Below are 27542 nucleotides of genomic sequence, written 5' to 3'. Positions count from 1 at the left end.
ATAGGAGAGGGTTAGAAAGCCTTGTATTTCAATTGAAAAATCCCAATTTGCCATGTTCCATGTCATCTGTGTCAAATAACACTATTGCCAAGGATGAAAATTAGAGCTCAGAATAATATTTTTGATTTCAGGGAAACATTCTTATTAAGATCGGACATCCTCCTAATGCAGATATTCAGTTATGAATTATCTTAGACAGTATGTTCGATAATTATGTAAACAGCATTCACTTACATAATTTGCTCGCTTACATTTTCATTCTCACATTTGAAAAAAGTTGCTAAATTGGTCCAATGGAAAGTGCATGTTGGTGGTACCTCTTGTTGAATCTAATTATATAATATCCTCATTGTTTGGACCATTATATGACCCAGCATTTTAAATGTTTAATTGGTGCATCAACCCTGGGGAAGGCCTCTGTTACTTGCAACATCCCATTCTTCTGTGGAGACTGCTATTGACCATGATTGGATCCGTTCCTATCACTGGCCCTCAGCCCAGCCACACAAGTGGAGCAGAGGTTTTATTGATACAGATGGGTCAATGCTGGGTGGTAGGAATTTTGCGGATTCCTGTCGATACCGGACATTTCCATCACATAAATGTAGGGAAAATGCCTGACTTTGGGCAAAGTTGGAGGTTTGCAGGGCTTTGTGAGTAAGAAAATAGTGTGGATTGCATGTGAAGTGTGCCACCCTGGACTCCTCCAGATGTCTAGTTTTCACAGGTGTCTGGTTCTGGTAGGTTTTTCCAGGTGGCAGCCTATCCAAGTCCAAAAAGTGCAGCCGTTCCTCAATGCAGTTTGGGACGATATTGGGACTTAGCCAATCTCTCCTGAGCCACATGTAAAAGCAACATGCAAAAGAGTCAAATGGTCTCATGCTTGCCATTGGGATGAGATGTTATAGCCTGCAGGGGGAGCAGAAAGACTGTTGACCCCTTCAGTTAGGGTGAGGGCATAACCATGCCCATGGTGGTGGGCAGATCCACCCTTCTATTTTGTTTTTTTAATTCCCTGGTGTCTAGTGGGCTATCTGACCCCCAAGGGGCAGATCAGGGGTAAATACCCCCCCTCTATCCCCTGGGGCAGAAAGACAATGTCCCCATTTATATAGGGTGGGGGCATGGCCACCCCCGTGGTGGGCACCCAGCACTCTTTTTAAAAATAAATATTCTAGGGGCTTGTGCTTCCACGCGTTAGATTGGGGGTAATTACCACATCTGCCCACTAGCGGGCAGAAAGACTGTGCCTATTTGTTGAAGGTGGAGGCACTGCCCTACACTTTTCTAAAAAAATAATCTCTGGTGCCTAGCGGGCTTTGCCTCACTGCCCTCCCTGGGGGGGAGGGGCAGAATGGTCCCGATTTATGTGGGGTGGGACAATTGCCATGCCCATGGCGGGCAGCCCCCATCCATCTTTTATATGAAAAAGTCCCTGGTGTCTATGGGCTTTCAGCCTCCTTCAAGGGTCAGAATGGGGGTGTAATAACCCCCACCTGCCCTCCCAGGGGGCAGAAAGACTGTGCCCATTTTGGGGGTATGGGGGCATTGCCATGCCCATTCTGGGCAGCTCCCACCCATAGACTTTTCTAAGAAAATAATTCCTGGTGCCTAGTGGGCTTTCTATATCTCCGGGGAGCAGATCAGGGGCTGGTCCAGCCCCAGTATGTAGATTTGCAAAAAGGTGGTAAAATAAAGAAAATGCTATGGTAGAGATTGAAACTGCAAGAATTCAATCCCTGCTACAGTGGTAGCCCTGGCATAATCAGAAATGCTATTATCAGAGCTCTTACGTAGTGTGATTGCTGCCATAATTTGTTGCCAAACTACATGGCACCAAAGGGACAAGTAGATTTTTTTACAGGACAAGTATATTTAAGAAGCAACCTGTCCCATGGACAATAAGATATTTTATTAAATTCAACACCCCTGAAAATGTATATGTCTTGTATGTCTTAATATTGCACTGCTATTCTCTACAAACGTTCAATCAATTCTCACTTCAAATGCTTAGGGGCCTGATTTAGAGTTTGTCAGACAAGTACTCCATCACAAACCTTTTGGATATCTTGTCTGCCTTTTTACAAGTGCATTATATCCTTATGTACTTGTAATAAGATGGAAGGGATCACGTTGCGATGGAGTGGCCATCTGCCAGACTCCGAGGCCTTCATTACAAGTTTGGTAGAATAGAGTGGTGTATTTACCACACATAGTAAGTATCATTAGCCCATGAAGAGGTATTTACCACGTTTGATAAATACCTTTTATTCTGAGTTTACACCAGGAAAATGAAGCAGAGCATGCAGAATTGTTTTTTTTACGCACTTAGGGCCTGATTTATATACTACGGATAGCCTGTTGTTCTGCCAGGATGATGGTGTAAATTACTCAATTGCCCCTGTCGAGTGACCGCCCACCAGATTTATAAATGGCCATCAAACTGGCAGCCATTTATAAAGCATTGGCGGGAACAGTCATCACGGCGGTTCTTGCCAATACATTTTGCTGTTTGGTGCAAGGATCCATCATCAGGATGGAGCCTTGCACCAGTTTTCTTGTTTTATTTTCAAAAAGAAAACCCCAAAATGGATTTTCTTTTTTAAAATAAAAAACAAAATGCCCCTTCAGCATGGGAGTCCTCTCCCATGACAAGAGGATCATTTAGCAGTTTTAACTCCCTCTTATCACCAAGGCTTTTGTACTTCCAGTCGCTGTAAAAAAAGAAAAGTTTGCAAAGAGATAAGAATTTAGCCCTTAACTGATAATGAGGGCCAAAATAGGTCCGTAAATCTTTTAACTGTCAAAGTGTTGATAGAGTACAACTCATCATACCATCATTTAGATCTCACTCATCATACCATTGTTCTTATTAGTGTATTTCTCTCACACATGCTGATGCTGCACACATTTTAGTTCTTTTTGTTAACTCTTTGTTGTAAAGCAGTCTGTCACTCTTTAGGTCTAGTAGCATTAGATCAAAAACTCAAGTAATTCTAACATTGAAAATATGTATTTCTTTAGTATTGCTATTATCTTCATATTTCTGCTTAAAACTTTCATTGTTCTTCTGCACCTCTCTCCTTCCTCCGGCCTCGTGTCATACCCCTAGAACTGATCCAAGTAATTGCAGTGATACTGTTGAATACAGGAACCCAACTGCTTCACAGAAACTGAGTACTACGGGTTAGATCAACTTTCCTCTGTTTATTTAGCTGTTAACTATGCCCCCCTTTTGTGTGTTCTTTCATTTACTTAATAGGACTTTTGGACATGTTAGCACGTCTGAACTTAATAAGTAAACCTATAAGTAAACATTTTGACTCGCAATTAAGATGTTCCTACCATAACTCCATTACATGCAGATCGATAATCAATAATTAATCAATAACATCAATAATCTAATCAAAGCTTGAGCCATTTCACATTCTAAAGTTACAATGCAATTTGATTAACCTTTTGCAAAGACAATATCAAATACATTTATTCAGCAAAGGAAAGACATCAAAAGTTATTCCCTCTAGCAGACATTCATTAGTAAGAATCCCTTAATCCCTTAACTAACACCAGATTGGCATCAGCATGCTGGGCTTCATGCAAAACAATTTAGTAAACATAAATTTGAAAAACATCTAACGATGGCTCTATCAAAATAGTGTGGTTGGTACCTAGAAAGAAAAAGAAACACATCAGTAACACGCTAAGATAGTCTTCATCATCAGGACATCAGCTCAGTCAGTAAGGCATCAGGATTCAGCATCAAAGTTCAAAAAACGCAAAGTCGTAAGTATAGAGGTAAACCCTCAAGAAGAATGGGGAGAGTGGCGAATGGCAAATGCACAATGGCAGCTCCTTCTCAGTGCAGTCCGGCAAAGGCCCATATTTATACTTTTTTAGCGCCGCAACTGTATTTTGTAAGTTTGTGCCCCTTTTGCATCAAAAAATGACGCAAATGCAGCGCTAAAAAAGTATAAATATGGGCCTAAGTTAGATTTCCTAAAACTATTTCCCAAGTCCCTATTGGTCAAGGGATTGCATGATCACACTTTGTTCAATAAAACTAAAACTTCAAATCTATACTTTCTACTACTACTCAGTTCACATGGTGCTGATTGGCCCTTCTTGTCCCGTTCTCATCATTCGGCTCGTCAGGTAACATTAGTGTTGCAGCTTGTACTCCAGTCAGTTTCTCCACTGCTCTTCGCCTGAGAAAGTCAGTCTTACACACATTACACTCATATTGTTACATTTAGCAAGAACAGCATCTTCTAGCAATCGGTTCTCATGAGAAAGACTTCTAGCTACGAGCACATTTTAGGCAGCACAGTGGAAAATCACAGTTTAATTCTTTTAATCGGTTTAGAAATACAGCTTGACATGAGGCCATGCAACTAGGCAAGACCTATGCTAAGTTAAAGCCTGCAATTAATAAAGCTAACACATAATGCATAACCCTCAATATGAGTTACTACTACATTAATCAAATATAAGCTCCATGTTTCATATTAATAAGCCATTAATAAGTATACTTCATGAACATTGGCAGCCACTCATCGTGATCACATTTTCAAATGCGTGCGTTATTCTTCTCTATATCATTACATTTTCTATGCAAATCCCTTACTCAGAATACATGAATACTCATTAATATTTTTTGTTATTACACCTGCTTCTGCAATCCCTCCTCTGATGACTAAATATGTCATCACACTAAACTATCACTCACAAACATTTTTTTGCATCAGCTAAAATTCTGTCATTTTAATCCCTTCACACTTTTGTTTCATTTTCGAATTTTCCTTAAACAATTTTTCCCTTTTCTTTTCTTCCCTCCTCTGATAGTTTTTCATTTTTTTCAATATAACCATACTACACAATTTACATATTCTGCATGCTCCAATTATGCAAATCACAATAATTACTATCCCTTGTATTATTTTCAATAATATCCCTTTCCCAGTGTTGTTGAGCCAATTTCCCACTGAAGCAAATCCTTTGTCAACTTTCTCCCAAACACCTGGTTCTTTCATTTCTTTCAAATCAGCACTCTCATTAGTCAGATTAGTAAGTAAGCTTCTAATTTCTTTACTATTATCAGGAATAAACGAACAGCAATGCTTCAAATTAAGCATTTTGTAAACTCTGTCATCTTTTACTAAAAGAATGTTTAACACAAGGCGGTTCTGAAGAGTCATAGCTCTTTCCGCAGCCATTTCTGTATTCATCAGGATTATGGCTCCTGAAGCATTTGTCAGCATGTTGTCCATAAGAGTAGACAACTTTTGAATCTTTATCGGATTCAGAACAACTCCCACTGAAGGAATCATTTCTCCAAATATATCTCCAAGTATATAACAGAAGGAGACTCTCTCCTCTGTTTCATATGATGTAATTCCGTCACTTATGAAAACTTCTTCAAGTCATCAAGTTGAAAATTCTTTGCGGAAACTATTCCCAAATAACACCTCCAATACCATCCTCTTGGAAGACTTAATAGGACCACAGATGTAATATATCCCAGGAATCGCCAGATCCTATCCATTCAACTTAAATGTCCATTTACTATGAAACAAAAACACATATCTACATTCACTCATTGCCACAAACAAAGTGCCCGTTTGTGATTTAGGCTTTTATATACAAAGTTTCCCTACGTGTTGCGCGTCTAGAGCTAATTTCTCTTGGGTTTTAATCGCACTATCATTCTTGTAAGTCCTCTTCTCTAAGTTTTTTTCTATCTTCTCCTTCAATGCCTTTCTCCTGTCATCTGTGGGATCTAAGCAAGCATGTTAGATTGTTCCTGTGAGCGTAAGCTGTGCCAAATGTTAGTGCAGGCTCAAAGAAACCCCTTATTAATACTATGTCATTATCGTTAGCTACTCTACTCAAATACCTAATTATAAGGACAAATGAAAACACTATATCATAATTTGAAAAAAAGTACTGAATGTACTCCTGGTTATAGAATCTTGTTAGCAACAAACTACAACTTATGCCATATGTTAGTGGCAAACTATGATAAGTAACTCTTTCTTCAACTGATGAAGGAATCTGTGTACACACATAACAATTCCTCGCATCCATTGTCTCAACATACTCATTCAACAAGCGATAGAAGACATTAGAAGAAGAATCTCCTTGGGCATTTGTACTCTCATGCAAATCCTTCTTTTCTAACCTAAACTTCTCTATTGCTGTTAGTGCAGTAGTTGTTTCAAAAGCAGAAGTATGGTTAGTTTCATTCTTATCAAGAACAGACATTCCCACAATCCATACCACAAACAATATCCCACATACAATCGCCAAACCAATACTCGTATATTTACAGCACCTACTTTTCCTACCCTGCTGGCTAAGGTTACTCATGATCTGTAAAGAATCAGAAAGCAGAAGAGAAATTTAGAAAAAACTGCAGCAAAAATCAAAAAACAAAATTTTCTTTCAGCAGTTATTTACATCTCTCAGTCTTTCTTCCAGGATCCCTTGTCAAAATCGGTAAGCAGCTTGGCAAAATCAGGTTTCAAAAAGTCAAATCAGATTATCAAAGTCTTTTCCGGTTACTTTCAACAGTCTGTTTCTCAAAAAAATGTTCAGGTTGTTTCAACAGTTCAGTTCATCAGCTTCCTTCAAGTGCCAAATTATTGACCTGGAATGCCTCTATCAAAACAAAAAGAAAAAAATTATTTCTGCCATACACTTGTAGTTGGATATCCCCATTCAGGACCTGGGTATCTTTGACTTGCTATTCTCTTTCTTTTCAACTTTCGATCACCATTCAATTCTCCTTCACATAGATCTCTGCTTGTTGTATCCACTTCTTCTTCAATTGTTGTTTCAAAAACCGCTATCTTTCTCTTTGCTTGTGACTCTGGCTACTTATCTCCTTTCTGTGGACCCTTGGTTAATGTCCTTTTCAGTGTTGAACTTGAAACGTCTCCTTGGTCTATGGTGTTTTCTCTTGACGGACCTGCAACTGGTTCAGGAAGAGTCAGATCACAGTGACTTTGATCCGCCTCAACTCCTTCCCCCTAGGGGTCTGGCAATTGCTCTATTTGTCTCTCAAAATTGCCTGCTTCTGGGAAAGCCCTCCTCCTACTAGGCTCTCCTGCTGCCTCAATTCAGATAGGCTCTCTGTCACCCTCCTTGAGGTCTTCTGCTTTGTCTCTCGCAGGAGTGGCTGAACCGTCCGCAATGGGCTCAGATCCGGTCTCAGTTCCCCTTTGTTCTCCTTCCGGTCCTGAGAATTGTTTTGTTGTTGGTGGCACTTTCAACAATTCTGCTCCTTCATCAGTCGGGCATATCACTTTCTTCGTGTGACTGGCATGGATCCAGTTTGGAAATCCAGCGCACTTCACAGGTGTGGTATTTGTCAGAACTACCTGGAAAGGTCCTTTCCAATGAGGCTCCAAACACGTTTTCCTCACGTGTTTCTGAACCACAACCCAGTCACCGGCCCTCAGCTTGTGCCCTGGTCATGGATTGGTGGCAGTGTGGTGGACTCCACCTGCTGAGAGAAAGAGCGAACCAAATCAGCCAGACCTGTGCAGTAGTCCAACACCATGTCATCTGTAATGTTGACAAGTGCATTTGCAGGCACCGCTGGCAACCTCATGGCACAGCCCATAAGGATCTCATGCGGCAACAATCCTGTTTTCCTGTTGGGTGTGTTTCTCATTGTCATCAGAACTAAAGGCAGTGCATCGGGACATTTCAGATTCATGGACGCACACATCTTTGCAACTCTTGACTTCAAGGCACTATTTATTTGTTCCACTAGTCCTGATGCAACAGGGCAGCAACTACAATGCAACTTCTGCTCAATGTTCAATGCTGCACACAGTAATTTAATTAGTTCATTGTTGAAGCAGCTTCCCCTACCTGAGTCTAAGAGATCGGAAACATAAAACGTGGTATCAGTTCCCTAGCAGTAGTTTCGCTACTTCAATCCAGTGACTTAAAATGCAAACAATCACCAACAGATATCTCAAACCTCCACACACAAGCATCTCAATAAAATCCATCTGCATTCTGCTGAATGGACCTCCTGTTCTTCTAATGTGGCCCACATTAACCACTGTCCCTTTTCCCGCGTTCATTTGTTGGCAAATGACACAAGGGTGGCAAACTGCTTCAGCAACCTGTCTAAACCTTGGGTTGAACCAATTGTGTTTGAACAGACGAACCATGTCATCCCTCCTCACATGTGCTTGACCATGATAATACCTACCGATTTGAGATAACAGACTATTTGGCAAAACTAACTGACCCTCTTCTGAAACCCATAATTTATCTTGTCGCTGTACACATTTCATTTTACTCCATGAACGTTTCTCCTCCCTGTCAACATTGTCCTGTAACATTTTAAATTCCTCCAGCGTATCAATTACTTTCAATAAAAAACTTGGACATGTTTCATCTCCTTCAGGTAACAATTCCCACTTATCTTTTAACAATATACAGTTCAATGTGCAAAACCTTGCGACTTGATCCGCATATTCATTTCATTTCCCAATGACACTAAGTCCTGAGACTTGAGATGTGCATTGCATTTCACCATGGCAATCTTTTCAGTCATTTGAATGGCATGCAACAGTTCTTTAATGCTCTCACCATTCCTCACTGGTGAACCCGAAGAGGTCATGAAACCTCTCTGTGATCACAACTGGGCAAAATCATGGACTATTCCAAATCCATACTGGCTATCCGTATAGATGGTAACTTTCAGCTGAGCAGAAACATGGCACGCTCTAGTAAGGGTTACCACTCAGTAACTTGGGTAGAATACTCGTCTTGAATCTAAGAAGCTTCCAGAATACCTGTAATTGTGCACAAGGCATATCCTGCTCTTAGTGTCCCTGAATTGTCTCTTAGACAAGAACCATCAACAAAGATAATTTGGTCATTCTCTTCCAATTGAGAATCTTTTATGTCAGGTCTCGGTTTTATGCACAAGTCAGTTACTTCAAGACAATCATGCTCAACATCTTCCAATTTTTCAATTTCAACATTTTCATTTGGAAGTAAGGTTGCCTGGTTCAGCACTGTACATCTTTTCAATGACACATTTGGTGACCCTAGAAAACTCATTTCATATCTGGTCAGTCTTGGACCAGTCAAATATTGGGTTTTCATCTTTGTAAATAGGATCTCAATAGAGTGAGAGACCATTATAGTCAAGGGATAGCCCATCAGAATGCCCTCACACTGTGTAAGGCTCTGCCCAACTGCTGCAACTGTGTGCAAACAACCTGGTAAGGCTGCTGCAACTGGGTCCAAACTGGCTGAAAAATATGTTACTGGGCGGTTTACACCTCCATGGACCTGCGTCAAGACAGACAAAGAACATGCATCACGCTCATGACAAAACAATGTGAAAGGTTTTATGTAGTCAGGCATACCCAAAGCATGAGCCTTGCACAGACTCTCTCTCTCAATTCAGTGAATGCTTTCATTCCGGCCTGGTCCAACACTATGGGATCAGTGACTTCCTTATGAGTCAGCCTTTGCAATGGTCTTGAAATGACTGAAAAATTGGTAATCCATTGGCGACAGTAGCCTACCATCCCTACAAACACACTGACATCTCTCTGTGTGATTCATTTGCAATATTGTTGTAACCCTTTCTCTGAATATCTTTCTGGATCCCTTCTCAATCCGGTGACTCAAGTATTTCACTTCTTTCTGACAGTATTGCAATTTAAGCAAGGACACTTTATGACCATTCTTTCTCAAATGGTTCAGCAAAGCAATCACGTCATATTTGCACTTGTCCTTTGTCTTGGACGCAATCAGCAAGTCATCAATGTACTGTACCAAGGTTGATTGGAAAGGCAATTCCAACAACTCTTTTTCAAGATCTGATTGAATTTTGAAGGTGACTCTGAAAACCAGTGAGGAATTCGACATTAACAATATACTTGGTCCAAAAATTTGAAACAAAAGAGAAATTGGCTGTCCTCATGAAGAGGCACAGAAAAGAAGGCTTGTGACAAGTCGATGACAGTGAACCACATGGAATCTGAAACATGTTCACAGCTGGATTTGGCACCACGGCACAACATTTGACCACAATGTCATTTATTTTTCTCAAATCCTGGACAATTCAAACTTTCCCACAGGGCATTTTCAAACCCATTATCAGTGAATTACATGGGCTGCTCAATACTTCCTTCAAAACTCCTTGTTTTACAGTCTGCAATTATTTGTGCGATCTTCATAAGAACATCTTGTGGCATGTGGTACTGGGGAATTTGAGGAAAAACAGCATCCAGCTTTACAGTAACTTTAACTGGCTCAACTCCCTTTATCAGACCTATCTCTTTTCCTGTCATATCCCACGCCTTCTCTTTAACCATTCCCTGCAAGTCAGGATGAAGCTCCTTCACTGTGAACACTGCAAAAAATTCAATCAGAGGGTATTCCTCATTTATTGTCTCACATTCTGTCTCTGGGGCTCGGTCATCTTTATCATTGCTATTCATCTGAATCTCAATTCCATCATTTGAACAAGTAATCGAGCATTTCGTTTTACACAGCAAGTCTCTTCCCAGTAGGGATACGGGACTTGAATCACAGACTACAAATTCGAGCAATCCCTGGAATTTGCCAATTGTAACCTGAACTGGTTCTGTAATCAGGTTAGTCAAGTACTGATTTGCCTCTCCTACAATCTGGACTGTTTTACCGGAACGGGGCAAATTTGGGACTTCAACTGATCTTACTGTAGAGCGTGTAGCTCTGGTGTCAACCAAAAATGAAACTCTGTGACCCATGACTTTTCCCTTCACATAGGGACCCCTCTGATCTACTTCTAAGGAGGTTTCAAGCACACATGGCTCCTCCTCTGAACTTTCGCTCACCCAATCATCATTTATTCCATTCTTACTGTGTAAGGGACTTGGTGTACTGTGTTATTACTTTGGTTAAGCTTCTGACCTATGACCTGTTGAGAAAGCATAATTTGCTGCTGTTGCATTGAGGGTTGAGGTATTTGAATTTGCTGTTTAGGTACCATGGGAACCTGCAGCTGCACTGGCTGCAACTGTGTTATTTGTACAAGTGGCATTTGCACCTGCTGCATGGGTTGAGAATTCTGCACTTGATTCGCATTTTTTTGAAAATTTGGATTAGTTTGCTGAACAACACCTTTCTACACCAACATCGGACACTCCTGTTTCCAATGTCCGACAGCTCCACAAACGTGACAAAGCAAAAATGTCTTCATCCTCTGCACCTCATTCTGAACCACTGCAGTACCCAAGTCAGGATCGTGATTCATATTATCTCCGCGACCTCTACCTCTCATCTGGGGCTAAAACACCATGTTTCCCTGCTGCTGTGGTAGCTGTTGTGGAAAATTCCCGTGCATGCCTGTCTGATCAGCTTTAATCCCCACCACCATTGCTTTTTCTTTCAGCTTTCTCTGCTTCAACTCAATTTCATCACTATAATATTTTGCATACTGCAACACCTCATCAATCGGCTTTGCTTGCTAGCAGATCAATTGACTCTTAATCATCTGGCTAATTTCAGGTCTCAATCTTCCACAAGTCTGAACACAAAATGAATCATGTCCTTCACCTCAATTGTCCCTATACCACTGTAATGCTTGAACACCTGTAACAACCTCTCATAATTCGGATGTATAGATTCCTTTGCTTCCTGGGCTGTCCTGTCAATTCTCTGCCAATCAATGTTCTTGGGTGAAATTATCGTTTTCAAAATTTCAATCATCTTATAGTAATATTTCATTACCTCAGGAGATGGTGCACCTGTAGTTTGATCTCTATCTGGTTCTCTTGTTGGCCAATCTACACTCCTCTTGCATTCAATCCACAGATAAGCTGGGACCACTATTTCTAATAGAGTGTTCAAGTCCTCCCACAGGCAGTTTGCAAGTTTTACAAACCTGTCTGTCTGCAGTACCACTCTACTGGCTTCTCCCTCAATTTTGGATAATCATTTGTAAATTATAGAATATCACTTCTGCTCCAAGGGACATGAACAAAATCCCCTCTTGGAATCTCCCTCATTGGTAAAATGTTCACTGGATCTTGCAGCACATTTGCAGTCAGCTCCACAGAAACCCGTCTTTTTTTTTTTCTCTTTTCTTTACCCATCTGCCTCCCCATTTGTCTAATGCTCCCCATGTCTGGGCATTTTGAAGCAATTCCCTAAGGTGTGCCTTCATTCCTGCAGATCTCCTGTGTTCAAAATCTTTGGTCTTGAATTCTAATCTGTAACTCCTTTTCAAATACTTCGTTTTCTCTATTTCTATGTCATACTTCTCTGCCAGGTCCGCTAGATTCCGATGCACATTGCTCACTTCCCTTGTAATCTTTGGGCACAGATATCTCAACTATGCTTCTGTGCAGGATTATAATCTGTTCACGCCCCTTGTTCCCTCAATGAGCTCACCGACTTCCATGCTTAGCCTAGCATAGTTCAAATACTCCTCTCCCTTAGGAGCAATAAGGGGTATTCAGCTTGTCTAATCATTCAGTCAACTGCTGAGCAGTCAAACCTTGCAACAAGATGTTGTTGGCTTGGACAGGTGTCACCTGCTGTGCAACTGCATTCGGGTTCTATGGTGTCAGCAATTTCAAGCTCTGGCTAATGTTTGACTCTATCATAGTATCTGGAAGTACTCCGAATGGACTAAGTTCCAATAGTGATCTCGATCTGTTAACAGTATGTCCCACAGGAGAGACTGCTCGAGTGTTTTCGTTACGTTCTCCCCCTATTGCATTCTGTGACATGGCACCCTGTTCACATACACTGAGTTTCCTTTGCGAAATTAAGGGTATGGCTGGACCAACAGTAATAGGTAGAGTAATAGGTAGAGATATAGCATCTGGGGTTGGTCTGGTACCTAAGTTCTGTGGGAGAGTAACTCACATGTTCTGATTCATCACTGAAGACATATCTGACTGTGTCCCTGTTACTGGAGTGAATCTCTGCATGACTTGTGGCTGCACATGGGGCAGTAAAAGTGGAGTTGGTTCTGTCTGAACCAACATCAGTCTCGGGAAAACCTGTTCTGTATGCACCATTACGTTTGTAGCCATTTCCAAAATAGACACATCAGGCTTAATTATCTGGACCTGTGGGGGTTGCACCTGCTTTTGTACCACTGGAGTAGTAGGCGCATTAAGACTACCCTGCATCGGACTCTGTGTCATGCTAGTATTAACCTGCACTGGACTCACTGTCCCATTAACCTGTGTCAAGCTGAAGGATCAGCACTGGTGCTCGGATCACTTTGATGTGATGCATATGGTGGTGGACAATTTCTCAATAACTGTAAAATAAATTCATCTTCATCTGATTCTTCCTCCACTGTTGAGGTTTTCCTACCCTTCGTACTTTCGGACGGGCTCTTGTTAGTCTTTCTAGTAGCTTTCCTTTCTTCCTTCTCATTGTCCTACGTAATCATCACAAACAACTTAATTCCGTGCAAAGTCTCCATTCTCCAAATTCTCTGAACACTGTCCCACTTAGCCTCTGTTAATGTTTTTTCTGCCTTCCTCATTCTCCTTTCAAATTTCTGTTGCTGTCTGTCTACTAGTTCCTAGATCGCTAATGCCTCAAACTGTGCTGGTCTCAGACGGTGCTTCGATTCATATAGCACCATCCTTAAATGCTCTAAAACCCTCAGATTGAACGTCCCATGTGTAGGAAATGTTAAGTTCACATCCTTTTCTGTTCCTTTGCACCATTGCTTTAACCAAAGACATGGCGATACGCCCTTCTCTTCCATTATAATGTAAGCTAGTGTACCTTCTGGCGGTGTAGCCTCGCCTATACTCATTGTAATGTACGTATCTCCCCTTAAAGCACTCTTTAAAGCTTTGAAAAATCTAATCTTTTCGACCTTTATGGTATTCAAATCAAATCGGGATGTGACTTTTAATCCCAGAATTCTCTTCACATACCTTCTCAACCAATTGCGCCTCACGGATGGCTGCCAATCCGTGTGCGACTCTTCCTACTAACCAACCTATCCCAGCGCATCTCCAATGACATCACACTCACACGTACTGCAGCTGATAAAGTCTTGCGGCTTGTCCTGTCAAACTTTGATTCAAACAAGCTAATGCAAAAATCTCGATCACTAACTCAAAATCAAAAAATAAATCTGCTGGTTTACTACAGGAAAGGTAACACAATCGCTTCAGAACCTTTACAGACTTTTCACTGACGGCGCTTCCTGCACTTATAGCTACCCCTTCTTTCTCAGTTTCCCAGATTCACAAGCAAAATTCGACCCGCAAATTTTACTCTCAACTGATCAGTGGGTCTGTCCTGGTGCACATAGGACTCGCCAGATCTCAGTTAAAATTCTCTTTCACTCACTTCGACTCACACTCTGACTTGTCGACCACACCCAATCGACCTATTAAACTAGACAAATTACAACATAAAACCAAGTGTCTCATATACTTGTCAATATACTCTGGAGTCCTAGACCACGCATCAACAACCACATGGACAATTTTTAAGCACAGAGCGCCACACACATGTGAAATTTGATGACTTCCCTACTCTCCCACTGCGGAGTACACACACTCCTCCTACAACTTCATTTGGAGTACGCAAACTCCCTAAACCCTCACAAACATCACAATTCACCTGCAATTTGCATAAGCCATAAAAATGCAAAACCTACTCCATTCACACTATCACTAGAACTTCAAGAACATCCTCAAACAACCATTGGCAGGCTCCAAGATTTTGGGAAAGTAATTTCAGGACTTAGGGAAACATTTTCTCTCCAATTTGTATCATTGAAAAATAAATCCAAATCTCAGTAATATTGGACACCTAAAATAACAAATCATCAAGATACTACCATCTCCGATGATCTTTATGTCTTTCTGCTACAGTCTCTGTGAACATTTATGATAGCTTATTAAGGAGACAGACCATTGAGCTGTTACTACCTCTGTGAATACCTGTTATTCTATTCCGGACGTCTATGATGGGCTCTTAAGGAGACAAACCATCCGTCTCTGCTACCATCTCTGTTAACGCATCTGACCTTAATGAGTAAACTTACAAGGGGACGCGAATAGGTCAATGAACCTTTTGACTCGCAATTAAGATGTTCCCACCATAACTCTAGTACATGCAGATCGATACTCAATAATTAATCAATAACATCAATAATCAGTTATAATCAATAGGATTAGTAATCAGTAGGAGTCAGTAATTACCACACACCATGACGGAAACGTCATGAATAACCACACTTTTTCGTAAAGTTAGAATATTTATTTCCCTATATGAATAATGCTAATGTCACGTAAGATAATCTCAATTCAAATAATACACATACAGAAATATCACTGGCTGTCCATAACAGAGAAAGACGCGTATTCTAATCAAAGCTTGAGCTACTTCACATTCTAAAGTTACATTGCAATTTGATTCATCTTTTGCACATACATTTATTCAGCACAGGAAAGACATCTAAAGTTATTCCCTCTAGCAGGCTTTCATTAGTAAGGATCCGTTAACTAACATCAGATTAGCATCAGCATGCTGGGCTTCATGCAAAAAAATGTAGTCAACACAAATTTGGAAAACATCTAACTATGGCTCTATCAAAATAGTGCGGTTGATACCTAGAAAGAAAGCAAACAGTTTTAAGAAACACATCAGTAATAATATACCTTTCCTCAAATGGATCGGCAAGCTAAAATAGTCTTCATCATCAGGACATCAATTCAGTCAGTAAGGCATCAGGATTCAGTATCAAAGTTCAGAAAACACAAAGTTCTTAAGTAATTCGAAAGAATAGAGGTAAACCCTCACGAAGAAAAGGGAGAATGGCGAATGCACAATGGCAGCTTCTTCTCAGTGCAGTCCCGCTAAGTTAGATTTCCTAAAACTATTTCCCACGTCCCTATTGGTCAAGGGATCGCATGTTCACACTTTGTCCAAGAAAACTAAAACTTCAAATCTATACTTTCTACTACTACTCACTTCACATGTCGCTTTTGGCCCTCCTTGTCCCGTTCTCATCATTCGGCTTGTCAGGTAACAATATTGTTGCAGCTTGTACACCAGTCAGAGTCTCCATTGCTCTTCACCTGAGAAAGTCAGTCTTACACATATTACACTCATATTGTTACATTTAGCAAGAACAGCATCTTCTAGTAATCGGTTCTCATGAGAAAGACCTTTAGCTACGAGCACATTTTAGGCAGCACAGTGGAAAATCACAGTTTAATCCTCTAAGCAAACATTTTATTAATCGGTTTAGAAATACACCTTGACATGAGGCCATGCAAGTAGGCCAAGACCTCTGCTAAATTAAGGCCTACAATTAACAAAGCTAATACAAAATGCATAACCCTCAATATGATGTACTACTACATTAATCAAGCATAAGCTCCATGTTTCATATTAATAAGCCACTAATAAGTGTTCTTTGTGAATATTGACGGCCACTCATCGTGATCACATTTTAAAATGTGTGCATTATTCTTTTCTATATTATTACATTTTATACGCAAATCCCTTATTAGAATACATGAATACTCATCAATAATTTTTATTAATACACCTGCTTCAGCAGACATGGTGGCACCAAACGCTGATGCTGCTACAGCAACACTGACATTGCATTCAGTACTGACTGGAAGCGGGTCTGTAGGAGAGTCTAAGTAAGCAATTGTATTGCTAATAATCTGCCCAGCATGGAAGGCAGAGACATGTTGCTCTTCATTGAAAAGGTAAACACATACTCAAAGCTTATTTTAATCCTCAGCAGAGGCACACAAAATAATTTAGTTGCTTAGTCATAGGCTCGCCCACACTTGCATGTACCATTGTAGAAGCAGAGCAAGAAACTGTTGATATATGGTGGCACATCACTAGCTCTTTATAGTGGAAGAGTAGAAGCCAGATGTAGGTGGAGAGGATCCATTCCCACTTAATACTAACAGCAAGAGAATTATCAATAGTGTGAGTCCCAGGATCCACCACAGCCAAACCTTCTACTCATCTTGGTGCTTCCATGAGGTGCTTCTTAATGAGCGGGGTTCTATTGGACTTGACTTGATAGATGTATATGATGCTAGTTAGAGATTTTGCAGGGCACCCCTACAACACAAGAAAGTGTGAGGAAACCTCACTCCCTGACAGGTTCAAGTATTAGCTCATAAGAGAACAACGCATCCACTACAAATTTAGAGCTTTGAAAATTACTTATATGAAGCGGATGTGAGTGGCCATGAGTATTCTACATTGTACTCCTCAGCATAGTCAAACAGACATATAGCTAGCCTGCTAGTGATAAATGGAGGTGGCCGATTAACCTGGTAGGATGAAAAAGGCGTAAGTGGTGAAATTATTGACTTTGGTAATAGGACAGAGAAACTTTGGGTGATGACCATATGATGACTTCTGCAATAATCCACTGGGATTGATGGAGGTCTTAGTGGATTGTGAGGATGTGTGCTATTTTTTTAATTATCTTAAAGGTGTTCAGACAGGAGGAAGTGGTGAGGGGATGTTAATGAAGACCATTTTCATTTGAGGGTGGAAGTACGTACAGTTTCATGACAGAAGGTAAGGGAAAAGTGTGTATCAAATGCAGAACAAATGGGAAGAGGAGGGAGGTGAGGCTGTGATGTATGAGTGCAAATACACATAGGGCCTGATTTAAGGAAAGTGGAGCTTCACCCAGTGCAGTGCTACCTTCCTTGCGCCCGATAGCGCCCTCCTAACGCCACCATGTGTGCGCCGAAGCTAAGACACGGCGCATCATGGCGGTAGTTATGGAAACTAGTGTCAACATTTTTTACGATAGTTTGGAGCTTTGCAGGAGTAGCGTCAAAAACATTGACGCTAATCCTGCAAAGCCCATTGAGGCCCATTGAAAACAATGGTTTGCCTCATTTTAACTCCTGCTCTGAGCAGGTGTTAAAAGTGCCAAAAAAAATGACGCAAAGAAATCCCTTCGATTTCTTTGCACCATTTTTTCGGCCCCCCTTCTCAACAAAGGAACCCCCCTTCGCATGCATTATGCCTGGTGCAAAGGGTTACAAAGTGGCGCAATGCATGCATTGCGCCACTTTGTAAATATAGTTCAGCGGTTTTGGCCTCGTTGGGCCACATTAGAGGCGGTAGGGCCTCTTAAATCTGCCCCATATTGTTGCTAGTTTTAAAAAATGGCCAAAATTGTATTACATTTGCACACATACTACAGCCCCTTACGCTTGGCATCAGTGCATATTGCACACCACTATTTAGTTAGGGGAGATTAAAATCCAGTGTAATCTCATTTGTACTGTTTCAGCCTCATGACCTAATAATTATCGATATAATTGAGCTTGTGTTTCACTTACAGGCAAGCATCCACCTTCGTCGGACTGATGTACAAAGCTGCTATGCACAAAGGTTGCTGCACAGTTCAGCAGACCACCATCACGGCCGTCATTGACAAAAAGGCCGACTTTATTTCATTTCAAGCAGTAAATCCATTCCCTCTCAGGGGGCGAGGGTTCAGCGGGGGACAATCAGCCGAAAAGCGCTGGTCGCTGACCTAATGTGCTTCAGGTGAAGCATCCGTCTGGCTGTGCTCCCGGGACCGTATTGATTGCGTGTTTGAAGTGAAAGGAAGCAAGCTTTTATCAACGCGGTTTCTAATGTTTCTCCATTAAGCCCGCCCCTCGCGTGGCACGGCTGGCACGCGGCTGCAGGTGCCGCAGACAGCGTGCTCTTGTTTTAATGAATTGGAATAAGTTCCAGCTGCGAGCGCAATTTCGCCAGTCTTGCTCAGCGTGACTGCCAGTTCTCACAATCAGAAAGAATACAGCGCATTAGAAGACGGTGCGTGATTTTTCTTTTTTTAAAGCATTTACATGTCACCCCTGTGTCTGACGAGCAAGCTCAGCTCTGCGAGAACATCGACTTTGGTGCCTGCTCTCCTTCTGGTTCCAGGCCTCAGAACAGGCAGAGGTGCCATCTGGGGGTGACACAGGAGTGGGCAGCCTGCCGTGCAGTGTGGCAGGGCTTGCCAAGTTTGGCATTTCGGTGCCTAAGGTATATTTAAGCGACATGAGACAATTTCAGATTTTTTTACAATTGAATTCACTTTTTTAGTAAATGGACACACGAAACCATTTTAAAAGCTTAATATTAGAACACTCTAAATCAATTGGTGCATAATATGAAAAAGTTGAATGCACGAAACATTTGTAATTTCAAACTTAATTGTGCAAGGTTGCTCTGTTACTCTAGAGCTATGCTCGCCCAAACATGATAATAACGGGAACACTTATCTATATGTTATTATCTTTAAGGTATTTCGATAGTTGATATTCTAGGTACCTATGTACGATATTTGTTAGAATATTATTTAAGATGCACTATTCTGGATGTATCTCCCACCTGCGTGATACTGTTAGGTATCAGTCAAGGTCGTTATTCAGAAATAGCAATAGCAAAACCATGATATACAAGGTTTTCATTTTCTTGTGGTTGTCAAAGTTGCAGACGTTATTTCACTATAGTAAGCCCTAATCTTACAACAGTAGGTCGTGCATTGCAACCCACAAGAACTAAAGTGATGGACTATTATACCTTGTTATACACTGAACTGCCGAAAAAACTTATTGACAGGTTGTAAAACAATTCAAAATCATGTAGCATAAGTTTGCCTCATCCTTAGCGAGCATGCCCTCGCACAATCCGACTTCAAAGCTCTCCAATGGGTCCCACTGGAATCCATGTTTAAATTCAGAATCTATAGCTCCATCCACAAGACCTACTCGCTGAAACGATACAGTGGTCTTAAAAACCTAGCCCCACATTCCATCCCAGCGCCAATTGATTAAACTGTATTTCATCAACAACAAACACTGAAATGAGAAAATCATGGTGGGAGGTCAATGGAAGTCAGTGGTCCAAAACTGTGAGTGCTTTGGCCCCCAGCAGGCAGAGTCTGACACAAACTATTCAGATAACTCCCGAAGAACTCTTTAGGCGAACATTCACTTGATCTTTGGTTTTAACAAGAGCAGTGTTAGGGACCCAACTGAAAAAGGATGCTCCACCTTGTATTCAGCTGGATTCTACCTTCCCCTCTCTTCCTCCGCCACATTGGAGCCTTCTTTTCCATTCATTGCTCGATAGTAGCTGCAGGACTACATGTCTGGTGATTTACAAAAAATATATACAGATTTATATAAAATGAAAAAAAAAAAGTTGCAGTCCCAAATCCGCACACTTTCTTAGGAGCTCATTCATGGCTCAGTAAGAGAATGTTGAATATAATTTCCAATTCTGGAGTTTCACTGCTAGTGTCACAGGATGGATCGTTAGCGTGTATTTAGATGGAATCCTAGTTCTTATCACTCTTGTGAGCATTTTAACAAGCCGTCAGTACATGACTGTGCAACATTTTTGTGGAATGATTACCTTACAGTGGTAGTTTCAGACATCACTCTTGTTAGCCCGTTTGATAAAATGTTCAACACCGAGTTGGCCATCACACCTTTACAAACACGAGCAGAAGTGTTTGAGCAAGGAGATATCAAGATATATTTAGAAGCTGAATTTTCATGTTTGTGAGTTGAACCTTTTAAAATAAGTGACCACCGAGTATCTTTTGGTAAGGTCTACTAGTGAGGCAGATTGATCTAGGCACTGCACTTATCATTGATGTACAAAATAATGAACTGATCTCTGGTAACAACCCCTTTTCTAAATCCTCCTTAGACCCAGGTTAGTAAGTTTTGTTCTTTTTCCAATTGGATGTGGTTAGTTGATCACATTTGTGCACATTTGTCCTCATTATCATAATACTAAAGCATGCTGGGCATGTAGTGAGTTTCAGCAATAGTCTCCTTTATGAAATGAGATTAATTATAATATTAAGACAGGACAGAGAAAACAAATATTTGGAAAATTATTTGCAGCAATTCATGATTGAAGCAATTATTTTATAAGTGTTTAAAATAATTTCGGTGAAACCATCCAGTTCAATGGTTTCTCAAAATATCCAAAATTCTGTAGCATAATTGTCAACTTTTTAATTAATATTAATGTTAATTACTTTCCAACAAGGCACTCAAAATTCGTCAGAAAATCCTACTGGCTAAGCTAGAGGTGTCAGTGACTACCTTTTCTGTTACTTTAATTGTTGAGAATTGACAGCTTGCTGACATGTGACTGTAATATTTTTAAAGGAGGTTAAATGTATTTTTTTTTTAATTGCGTTAACCAGGAGGTCACCTCTTTCCCAAAAGTACTCCTTATCTTTCCCTCACTTCCCACTGACCTGATATATATCATCGCCTATTGGGAGAAGACATTGCAATTTCTAGAAATCATGGCTATGTTCTTATGTCATTGATAAAATACTCATCACCATCTGGCTGATGCAGAGAGTATGTTTCACGGCAGATCGGGCACTGATACCATTTTACAGTCTGATCATCAGTCTTTGTTAAGTGTACTGGTCGGAGGCATCATTATCAGCTTCAGTAGAAAAAACGCTCCCGTTATATGAAGAGAGATTGTAAAGCCTCTGTATGACATGTGACTGAACTCCACACTAATCCATCCACAAAGGTAAACAGGCTTCTCTAGTGGTAACATAGCCATGTTATCACTAGAGACGCCTGTTTACCTTTCTGGATGAATCTTGGTCGATTGAGCTAAGAAGCAAGATGGCCTCCCAAGAAAATGCATGAGGTGTAATTTATGCTACACAACCAAACACTGGTTACACATAAAGACATACTTAAAGGACCATATAAGGTTTCAGGAAAGAGAGAACAAAATAATAAAAAAAACAGTAAAAACATGAAATGAAGTTAATTTGATAAGTTGTTCTGAATTTAGGAGCGAAATCATCATAAACCACAGTAAATGAAAAGTAGTTCGATGTAAATTAAAGGGAAAGTAAAAAACCTCCAAAACAGCAAGACTTTCTGAACATTAAAGCCAATTTGGTCAGATCAGCCATGATCAGGGATAAGCCTGAGAGTGGCATACGGGCTGGTAGAGGTTTCACTTCCTAACTTAGATTTATTTTCATTTTCAACCAAGAAGTCGAGCAAGAAAGCTGTGTCCATTAAGCTGACTTTGAATGCAAATTCAGATGCCTCAAATGTTGGTGATCTAAATGTCCAGGAAGTTCAAAACTCCAATGAGAGAAAAGTCAATCCAGGTCAGTGTGGAAGCGATATCCTTGGAAGGAGTTTGACTACTCGGCCCACACCTATGGCTCAAAGATATCAAAAGTGTAGCACAAATATTTTGAGGCATCTAGTGGAAAGAAATCAATATGGTTTTTGATCCAGCATTGTTAAATCATGATGCAAATGCTATTGAAAATAGTTTGTACTCAGGTGCACCTCAGTGGAAGTATCTTACAACTAGGTATTTGTGCACCCTGAAGATATAGCTCAATTTGAATTCGATTGCAGACGTTTCAAATCAATCCCAGTTTCTATATGGATGCTCCTGCAGGATTTAAAAGGGTGAATGTCCAAATCAGATGCCATCTAAGTGTTGATACTTCCTATTCCACTCTGCGTGGTCAAGGTTATCTCTTGTCATGTGCAAAGGCTTCCAGAGGGTGATACATGTTCAACAGTTTCTTTGCACCATGTAGTCAGGAAAATGACTTTTCCAGGTATTGAATCAAGTTGTAGAAGTCAAACGAGAAGTAGTACTTCTAATCTTCCTCTGATGAGAAACACAATGTCTTATTACAATTGGCTGGGAGGCACACTGATGGACCAAGCATTATTTTTAAAAAGGAATACTAAAATGCCATATGTAAATAATTCTAATAAAATTGCTAATTATTTACCAAACTCTTTATTCAAAATTGTACTGCAGTGTACAGCACATTCTCCTTTGAGAAAGCCTAGTGACTCCAAAACCATCCCAAACTATTTGAAAGAAGAAAACCCGGGTGTTAGAAATTGGGTTTCTGGTTGGCAGAAGTATGCACCCTGCCCAAGCAAGAACCACAATCCTAGTCAGGGTAGGTCAGACACACACCATAAATTAACCTGTGCTCAACCTCTGGTAGCTTGGCACAGAGCAGGGAGGCTTAATTTGAGAGGCAATGTGTTAAGTATTTGTGCAACACTTCAAACAGTAAAACAGTAAAAACACCTCACAAAAAGATAGAACACCTGGTTAGAAACATAACGCTTAATTTAATGAACAAAACAAGACCAAAACCAAAAGAATCCAATAAGTAGAAGTTGCGATATGAATGTTTAAAGAAAACATGTAGTTGTAGTGCTTAGAAGCATAAAGATCAAATTAGTGTTATCTGTTCGCACTACACTGGGTGAGCTCTGAAAAGTCAGGCTGACCATTATGGAGCACGGGTCGGATACAGAGACCGGCCTTGGCTAGCTGAAATAGTACCTGGGCTCAGTGTTGTGTCAACATCTGAGGGCAATTCGAGGGATCCCACCTTCCCACAGAAAAGTAGTGAGGATGGAATTCAGCTCACAGAACCACAGTCATGGAATATCGTATGGGAACTTCTGTAATTGATAAAGGAATTGGGACAAGGACACTATCTTCAAAAATGGCAAACCGCCCAGTCAGTGTTGTCAGTACACTAGCACATCCAAGAGTTCGATTACAGTAAGGTGATGTTGCTTGCAACATTCAGACTTATTTGGGTATATTAATTACATCCTTGAATATCAAGTTTACAATAACAAATGCTTGTTAAATGTTCATTTAATGTAACCAATGCTTGTTGATTATGCACATTGTATCCCACCTGCAAAACTTGTGCCAACTGTAGCTGCCAAAAATGTGCTCTACACAATGAGATCTGTATTGAACATGTGCCACAATCAGGAGGATAAATGCTCATTTCCTTAACACAGAATCAACTGCCAAAAGATACATGTGCACATTTGATTATTTAAGGAGGCTTGTGAATCTGAGGCTTTGCTTGCCTTCGTACCTATTGCTCTGCTCACCTGTTTCCATTCAAGTCAAGCTCCTTGTCCTCCAGCCTGCCTCCAGTCGAGTTCCAGTGCAAGTCAAGGTCCTCGTTCTCCAGCCTGCCTCCAGTCGAGTTCCAGTGTTTCTCGTTCTCCGACCAGCTTCCAGTCGAGTTCCAGGATTTCTCTTCCTCCGGACAGCCTCTAGTCGAGTTCCAGCAATCCTTGCCCTCCAATCGTCTTCCTGCGGAGTTCCGGCTCTCCTCTTTCATCTTCTGGAAACAATCCTGTATTTCCTGTAAAAGAGAGAAAATAAAAAAGGTGAAAAAAAACAGTTTGGCTTCTTCTGACATTTTCAAGCAAGTAACTTCATTTCAAGGTAAAGAAAGATTAATCGCTTAAATGAAACAAAACAGAGCTCTGTCTTTTGAATAATTTATGACAATAAGAACCAGCATGATTTATTGTTTGGGTGGGAATCCAAAATATCGCTAAACAGACATTAAGGAAAGATTTATTTCCTGTAACAAGCGCTCCCCTGAGAATTAGGACATTGGAAATAGAGCAAGTTTATCAAAACTATTATTGGAAAGAGATTATGCCAGAAAACAAAGAAGCCCTTTAGTCAAGTTGATTGTTTTTTTAGTTAGGGCATTGCTTCAGAGACTCTGAAAGTATTGTAAAAAGAGGAAGAGGACTGTTTAGCTTTCTAGAAACATATGCACAACCTGTCAACAATGTATAATTTTGCAACAGTTTATGCAAGTTCATGTATTAATGAAGTAATTCTTTTGCAGCCCAGAGTCCTAAAAGCCAAGAACCCAGTATTTTGGGAAATCAGAAGTCCTGACACCCAACACGACATGCAGTCCAGGGTCCAGCAGTCCGATTCTGCAGTCCACAAAGCAGTAGCTGGTATTTTCTCTTTTTCTCTTCCCAAAACCCTCTTCAATCAATCAGTCAATCAATCAATCAATCAGAGATTTGTAGAGCGCGGCTAATCACCCATAGGGTCTCAAGGCGCTGTTTGTGGGCTTGCTGCTCAGTCAAAGAACCAGGTCTTGAGGTCCTTCCTGAACTGCTTCATTGATGCGGTGTGCCTGAGCTTGAGAGGTGTTCCATGTCTGGGCTGCTAGGTAGGAGGAGGATCTTCCTCCTGTTGTGCTTTTCCAGATCTTGGGGATGGCTGCAAGGGTGAGCTGGGAAGAATGGAGATGTCTGTTGGGTACGTAGAAGGAGAGGTGGTGGTTGACGTATGCCGGTCCCATGTTGTGCAGTGCCTTGTAGGTGTGGATCAGGAGTTTATATGTGATGCTCTTGTTGACTGGGAGCCAGTGTAGGTCTCTGAGGTGGGAGGAGATGTGGCTGTGTCAGGGGATTTCCAGGATGATTCTGGCTGCTGCATTCTGGATTCTTTGTAGTGTTGATTGAAGTTTCTTGGTAATGCCCGCATAGGTTTTGTTGCCGTAGTCCAGTTTGCTACTGACAAGTGCGTGGGTGACTGTCTTCCTCGTGCTGGAGGGAGTCCACTTGAAAATCTTCCACAGGAGTTGGAGGGCGTGGAAGCATGACGAAGAGATGGCATTGACTTGGCGGGTCATGGAGTCCTCTTAAGGACTTGCGAGAGGGCAATGTACTATTCATCACGGCCATGTTAGTCCTCACCGGGATTGAGGAATTATCATCGGCCCATCGGAGCGCCTTGAATCCAGGTTAGTGGCTCGCATAGAACAGTCAGAGACAAAGGCAGAACAGGCCAATCCTAACATCCTCCCTAAGGCGAGCCAACACCAGTCCCAATTTGAACATCCACAACACGTTACATCAGGTAACACAAAAATGGCCAAATATTTTAACCTGTGCTTAGCAACTCTCGGTTCGACCACCCAACCAAAATCCTGAGGACAAGTCCCTGCTGAGAATACAGTGGTTTGGACATATTAATATGGAGGCCTGAAGTTTCTCCAAAAATATGCATAATCTGCAGAATACTGGGCCTTGTGACATCAGGTGTCCCTCCACCCATTTGAAGCCCTTCACCTGAGTGTTCATCCTTACCTACGCTGCCAAAGGCTCCATGGCAAGAGCAAACAGTAGCGGGGACAATGGACAACCCTGCCGCATCCCCCACTGATTCAAAAATGCATCTGACCTGGTACCAGCTACCCGCACCAATGCTGTCAAATCGGTATATAGTAATTTAAGGTAACAATGAAACCGAGGACCAAAATTTAGGCATTGAAGGAGGAGAAAGAATTACTCCTAGCTCAAGGCTTTGTTGATATCAGCCAGGAGAATCACCGCCAGTCCCCCTAACCTTTTGGCTAGCGCCACTGGGTTATACAAATGCCGAATGTTGTGATAGGGTGACGCCATGGGGCATAAACCCCTCCTGATCAGGGTGTACCAAATCAGGGATGAGGTGTATCAGCCTGTTCACCAGAACATTAAACAAAATCTTGACCTCAAGAGTCAATAAAGAAATTGGGCGATATGCGGAATGCTCATCGGCTGGTCAACCAGGCTTAGGAAAAAACACAATCTCAACATGGTGCCAATCAGGCGGCAAGACGGCATTGGCCCCTTTAGCGAGGATCACCCCCAGCACGTGTTCCCAGAGCTTGGGCATATAAGCTTTAAAGAACTCATATGGGAAACCATTGGATCCCGGGGCCTTCCCAATATTTAGCCCTGCCAGGGCCGACGAGATCTCCTCCCTGGTGAGGGCGTTGTCTAGCAAGACATGGTCAGTTGAAGAAAGGGTCGAAAGGGAAGAGCCTGCATGAAGTCCAATATCTATTCCCGTGATAAAACCTCCTTCTGAGTGTAGACACTCTCGAAGTGGACAGCAAAGCTGATTGCTATCTCCTTGGGATCAGTGAGCAACATAGTGGATGGGTCTCTGACCAGGGACATAGAGGAAGATTGAGGAATATCCTGACATAGTCTATGGAGCATCTTACTCAACTTGTCCCTCCATAGGTATATATGGCTTTTCCACCACCAGCTAGGCCGATTTGGTCTCATCTAGCAAGGTCTGTTGGTATTGCTGCTGTAAAACACCAACTTGCCTGTGCACCACTTGGCCGTCATTCCGTTGACCGTGTGCATCTAACTCCACCATACATGTTTCAAGATCTATTAAGGCACATGCTCTTCAATGCCTCTGCAGGGTGCACAAGCTAATGTCCACCTCTTGCAACGTGGGTTTCAGAGCTTCCCACAGCATTGCAGGGAATGCCACGGAGTCAATATTATGAGAAAAATACTCCTCAATAGAGAGCTCCACGTGCATATGGTATTCCAGGTTCTGGAGGTGCCAGGGTGATAGGCGCCAGAGGAAGGCCGGGTGTTGGTGGCCCATGTGGAGATGCAAGTCCTCAGGGGAATGATGGGAAAGTCCCCTAGCCACTATGGTAATGTCAGAGACTCTATGCATGTATGTAAGTAAAACAAAAAAATAATCATGTTGATAGTAGGAGCCATGGGTGGCTAAAAAGAATCTATAACCCCCACAGAGGCATGAAGTGCCCTCCATACATACGTCAGACCTAATGCAGATGTAGAGGTGGATAAGTATGTTGTCCTGTCTCCTTGGCA

The 27542-nt window shown here is 41.4% G+C and overlaps 1 long non-coding RNA gene across 1 annotated transcript in view; it reads right to left on the bottom strand.

The window, feature by feature from the left end:
- LOC138266561 (uncharacterized) overlaps positions 1–24082 on the bottom strand; it is a 135343-nt gene extending 111261 nt beyond the window's left edge. The window contains exon 1 of the long non-coding RNA XR_011199548.1: positions 23979–24082. This is a non-coding gene — a long non-coding RNA (uncharacterized lncRNA). The remainder of the gene's footprint in view (positions 1–23978) is intronic.
- Between the last annotated feature and the right edge of the window lie 3460 nt (positions 24083–27542).

The sequence above is a fragment of the Pleurodeles waltl genome, chromosome 11 (genome assembly GCF_031143425.1).
Source record: "Pleurodeles waltl isolate 20211129_DDA chromosome 11, aPleWal1.hap1.20221129, whole genome shotgun sequence".
NCBI classification, from domain to species: Eukaryota; Metazoa; Chordata; class Amphibia; order Caudata; family Salamandridae; genus Pleurodeles; species Pleurodeles waltl.
The sequence above is the reverse complement of the archived record's forward strand: the minus strand, read 5'-3'. Positions and strand labels throughout refer to the sequence as shown.